The sequence below is a fragment of the Drosophila miranda genome, chromosome XL, assembly GCF_003369915.1.
Source record: "Drosophila miranda strain MSH22 chromosome XL, D.miranda_PacBio2.1, whole genome shotgun sequence".
In the NCBI taxonomy this organism is placed as follows: Eukaryota; Metazoa; Arthropoda; class Insecta; order Diptera; family Drosophilidae; genus Drosophila; species Drosophila miranda.
In genome coordinates this window covers 12095853-12101852 of record NC_046673.1, presented here as the reverse complement: position 1 = coordinate 12101852, position 6000 = coordinate 12095853, and positions in this window count along the sequence as shown.

Sequence of the window (6000 nt, the reverse complement as noted above, 5' to 3'; positions counted from 1 at the left end):
TACAACACAAAGACAGAGAGAGAGACAGAGAGAGAAGCCATAGAATGTTTGGGGCAGCTGCATGAACTTTTCAGAGCTCTACAAGGATAAAGCTTCTAGAGGATCGTGTCGTTGTGATGGAAGATTGTTCATGCATGGGCTCATGTACATATGAGTTTTCAATCGTAATGCGAGTGTTAATGTACTTAAAAACTATAACATATTCGTTATTATTCAAACACTTACATATAATTTGAATCCAACTCTTTTCACTGTTTATCAAAAATATTGTTTACTCGTTTATGACTTGAACTATAATGATTTTAACCATATGAAATGTTGAGTTCAAAAACGTAGCCTCTCTCTTTTGAAATTCATAAAAATCATCATTCATAAAAAAAAGATATTATAAATTAATCATATCAGAAAATCAAGTAATAGTCGAAGGAATTGACAAAAATCAGGCTAATAGTTGCAAACACTGGCCAAAAATCTTCTTTAATCAGTTTCCATGAAAGAAATATAACAAAAACAAAAAATATCGTGTTAGATATCCAATAAATTGCACAAAAATTCTATCTAGTATATCCCCTTTTGATCTGCAGCGAAAAATCCTCGAAATTGGGTCGCCATTGGCCTGGTCGTTAACTGCTTAACGCGTGTGAATAGTTTTTGACTGCTTGATCGGCTTGCACTGCTTTTGACTACTTGCTAGAGTGTAGAGCAGCAGTGTTTTGGCATCACTGACTAATAGAAGGGCTCTCTTTTTCTCTCGTTCTTCCTGACGCTTACTCACTCACTCTCTCTCTCTCTCTCTCGCTCGCAAACTCATTATTAACTGCTGTTGCCTTTGTGCCACGCCTCCCCTTTCCCCGCCTTCGTGGTCGGCATACATTTAATATGAGAAAATGGTTTCAATTTTTTATACGCTCATTTTTCTATGCTATGCTTTGCTAAGCACACACAAAAAACGCATAATGCTCGAGAGTGTCCTGTGGGGGGCGTTGGGGGAGTGGGAGTTGCCTCCTGCAGGAGAGTGGGCTTGGGGCTCTATTCGTGCTGATGTCGCCGCGATACTTCCGCCAAAGTGGCACAAACAGTTGCACAAAAAACCAGAAGAAAAAAACACATATAATATTATATATCAGAGTTGCGATTGCTCTCGTGCCAGCTGCTTGTGGGATGCAAAATGTACAACCAAAAATAATGTATTGTGAAAAAAATGGTATATATCAGGACTCGTATGCATATACATACATACATACGTGTATATCCCTGCACATATGAATGTAAAAGAGCACTAATTTTGTAAGGACACGCGCTCCACGGGACGGACGGCCAGCTCACGTAGGAAGCAGAGCAGAGCAGAGCAGAGCAGAGCAGAGCAGAGCGAGGCATGTGGCACATAAGTAGACGACGACTAGGACGACGGACGACTACGGCGATGATACGAGTGTAAAAAAAACGCGGACATACATACGGACTAGAACCCACGGATACGAGTACACGCTCGCGGACACATACACAGATGCGTACGCTAAATGGCCGCTGGCCGCTGGCTGCTGGCTGCTGGCCCTGGCATGGCCATCGTCATCTCTCCATGGCGGCTTCCGCTTGTGCATATTAAGCGTGAAGGATAATAATTTTACACACACCCAACCCTTCCGTCCGTCACTGGTCCGCCCACACACACACACACAAACATAAAGCATAGTACTGCCTTTTTTTCGGTTAGCAAAAATGGGTATTAATATTACTTATGGTTAAATATACGGGAGGGCTCACGACGTCTGTCTGCGGTCTGGGGAGCGCAGTGACAACGGAAGTGCAGGCAGAAGAGAAAGATATAGAATAAATAGAGGAACGGGGCAGCATGAAAGACAGGATATAGCAGACTGTGTGTGGCGGATAGGTCATCGGTTCATGGTGTATAGCCTAGGATCTTCGGTGACCATTTCCTCTAATCAAAAAAAGAAAAACAATTTAAAGATGCTTAAAAAGTGAATAGAGTGGCATTTGAGAACCCTGACTTTATACACATGAAGTCTGAGCTCTGTGGATGATTTTTGTCTACTCCTCGTAAGAAATAGCAACGCAGCAGAATCCTTCAATCAATCAGATGGCCACTTTGTCAGTCGTTCAATCAATCAGAGCATACTTCTTGGAATCCTCTTTGTTATGAGTAGCTTTAAATGGCGGACTTGCTTAGGCTTGCCCGAAAGACCTTTTAAATTGATTCAAAACGTTAATTTTGGCGATCAGCTTGTCGTACTCCTACTGGCCTTCAGAATCTGCTGCCTAACACAATCTGAAACCCATTCCCTTTCCGAAATGAACAATTAATGTTGTGGACTTCAATTAGACATCGGGGGGAGGACGAATACCAATTTGCTGCACTCCTCTGTGGGTGCCTGGGCACCGTCTTGGCTGCGACTCCTGCCAGGTGGAAATCAACCCATACCGTTGATGACTGTTGCTGCTGCCTCCTGTTGCTGCTGCTGCTGGTGCCCCTGTTTAACCAATTCGAAAATGCTGCAGCTAATCACATACAATTCAATTCGTTTTACAATTTCAACTAATTTCCATTTCAATTAACTTGCTAAAATGTAATTTAGAGCGTAGCACCAGGAGGCTCTCTGCTAGTGGCCAGGAGTCGAGGAGTCCAGGGACCCAGACCTCAGACAGAGACCATCAACGTGGTAAGCTGACCAAAAATCGCGTGGAAACTGTTCGGAAGGAGTATGACGACGACGCCAACAGACAGTTTCCCGTACACACCGACATATATACATATATAGCTACAGGCAGAAATCTGTGCGGTTGGTATGCGCTCAAAATCGTAATTGGACTACAACTGTAAAATCAAACAACTGACTCAACGGACAGACAGATTGAGAGAGTGCGGGAGTGAGTAACTGAAAGGACTGACTGCCGCCTGTCTGTCTGTCCGAAAGCTTGGCTGTCCCACTGCTTGGTTGGGCAGGTGCAGTAAACTGCCTGTTCTGTTCGGTTCGCTCTAGCTCTGCTTACCCCTGCTTTCCCCACCTACTCGTAGCTCTGCCTTGGCACGAGCGTACTGTAGTGTTGCTCACTGACGAACCTGACAAAGGCAGAAACGAATCATGCACATGGATGAATTTTTACCACTGCCAGTTGCCGCTGACTGGGCCATCCCTCGACTAGGGTATACCCTGTGCCAGAGTATGAGTAACCTGAAAAGAGTATGTACAGAGGTTCAAAGCCAATGGAAAGGGATAAATGTGGCGAATGCAATTACAAATTATATTTGTAAAGAAAGACAGATGCTTTAAAAGGCAGGTCTACTTAGGTCAGAGCCCCATCGAAGTCCATATACCCACAGTTTACAAAAAGTTAACAAAAATTATTTTTCGTATCTCTAGTACTCGTACTACGTTATATCTAGTTACTTTCCCTCTCACAGTCGTTATACAAGCCATGGTGAAGCGCCATGAAGTGCCATGGTATAAAACTTAGGGGCCTGAACGTTCCAGCTGCCTGATGCAACAGTTGGAAAATTGTGATTAAGTTTGGAAATTCAGTGAAATTTTCTCCGTGGAAATTCATTCAGTGAATACATCATATTACGTGGCAAGCAGTAAAGCATTTGAGGATCCTAATTATAACTGCAAAACAGTTTAAACTTCCCTGCAAAACTGCTTTGCAGATTCTGCTACCAAGCATTGTGAGCAAGCGAGGGGCGGATGGTAAGGTGGTGCGACGCGCTGGTTCCGAGGCAATTTCAATAAATCAAAAACATTTCGAAAATAATTCAAAAATTTGTCTTCAACTCATTTGCGAGCACATTAAAATGCACATTTCACAATTACGAAATTTATGAATCCTTTTTGTGTCTGTCCCAGTCTGTACCACCCGGCCCTCGTCCTCTCCACCATTCGTGCTTATGTATATTTATGTCAAAAATAAAAAGGCGTGGAGGGACAGGAATCCACCACCCTGAGGAGGGGCGAAAAAGTTTATTTAAGCGTTAAAATGGGGAACGCGGAGACTTGCGCAGGTGAAATTTCACGTGTAATAAATTTTTTGGCTTTGCCAGAATGTAAAAGGAGATTGAGGAGAGTTCGGTGGCAGTGGCAGGAGCTTGGAATCGGCGGAGGCTAGTCCCAGACGCAACAACGGATGCGCCCATCCGCCAAAGTTACGAACGACAAATTTTAATGTGGATTTGTGGCCCAGGCAGCAGGATAGCGTTGTAATCTGAACGAGTGGTGATCCCACTGAAAATGTAGAGAAAAGGCGTAAGGTAACCAAATCATCGGTTGATGGGATCTGCTGCTGTGCTTTCGGGTGATCTTCCGATTAAGTACAATGTTTTAGAAGTGGGAACAGTAACCTACATACTATTGAAAATATGTATCTGATGATCTTTAGCTTGTAATTAAGTTTATATCTGAGTAACCATTCGATCATTACTGATGCACAGTGCACAGGCGCACTTTTTTTGGAGGTGGAACTGGAGTTCTTCTGTCAGCCCCCTCTGGAGCCAAAGAAATATGAAAAGTCAAAGTTTTCACTGCGCTGGCAAGGACAACGCAATGGCAATGACAATGTTTCCGCTGCGTATAACTTTTGCTCAAGGATTTATTGTTAACTGAGGCTCTGGCTCTGAATGCAGGAGTAAGAGCAGGAGTACTCTGGGCTCAGGGTGCTGGGTACTGTGTACTGGGTGCTGGCTAAACCGAGTTGTCATAGCGACACATCCCATAGGCACTGCCACTCTGACTGTTACTCCGACTCCGAGTGCGGCTGCGGCAGTGACTACGACTGCGACTTCGAATACGTGTGTGCGTGTGCAACTCTGGTTGCCGCCTCAAAAGCCATTTGTGCTTAATTGCGTGTAGGGCAACTAATGAGCGGAGTTATATACCCAACCAGGAGTCGTAACAGGCGGCAAGGACAGCAGCCAACACCCAGCAGCGAGAATCCAGCATCCAGCAGGGCACCAGGGCCGGGCCGCTATGCGCCTGTTTATAATTTTTCCAAGAGGAGTAGCCGGGAATTTATTTGTAACGCAGCGAAATATTTATATTTTCTTCTTCAAATAAAATGTAACATTAATTTGCGAATGAGAGAGACGGCGACGGTAATGGGCATACTCGTAGAGCAGTATAGAGCAGAGAGTGAGAGAGAGATACCGAGATACAGAGGAGTAGCAAGGAGCAAGGACTAGAGATAGAACAACTTTCTGCCATTTGAATTATGCGTGCCAAAGGGTTTTATCCCGGTGCTGCCTATGGCCTGGGAGGCCATTAAGCGCAAATTATATTGGCCGAAAAAGTGTTGTAAATTGCCAGACAAATGACTCGCCAAGGTGTTAATATTGATCACGATTATGGGGGCAGGGATGGTAAGTTCAGAAAGTCTCTGCAACATAAATGGGGATGAGACAGATTACGAGAAGAGTGGCCTACAATTAGGGAATGAGAATTCGTAAAAGAAACATGTTCATATCCTGTTTTTGTGAGCAGTAGCGAAAATGTTGTAGTGTTTCTATTAGAGCCTTGCATGAACCCACTGTATTCATAAAATCACAGCTATACTCATTCCTCTTTAGTCCCTTAATCAATAGGAATCCTTCATTCCTTCTCTCTACCAGAATATCAAATGGAGAGTGATCTCGAAAAATGACGATACCTGCTTCGTTCAGTCTGTTTTGGACGAGTGATTCGATGCAATGGGAAAGCTGATTTGAACTGACCGAACGAATCGAGCACCGAATCCCACCGAATCGATTAGGCTGCCTCTTCATGCAAGGATCTAGTTTCTATTGATCATAAACTCACTTCCATTGAAAATACATTGAATCTACCACTTAATCTATTTAAGTCTTACATTTTGTATTTTAATTCTAATCTTTAAATTAATTCTAATAATCAATTCCTATATATTTTATCACTCCTTTGTGTTTCACTTCTTTCAATAAAGATGAATGTGTCTTTACATTTGTCCAACTATATCTATTAATTTGTATATTCAGTATAC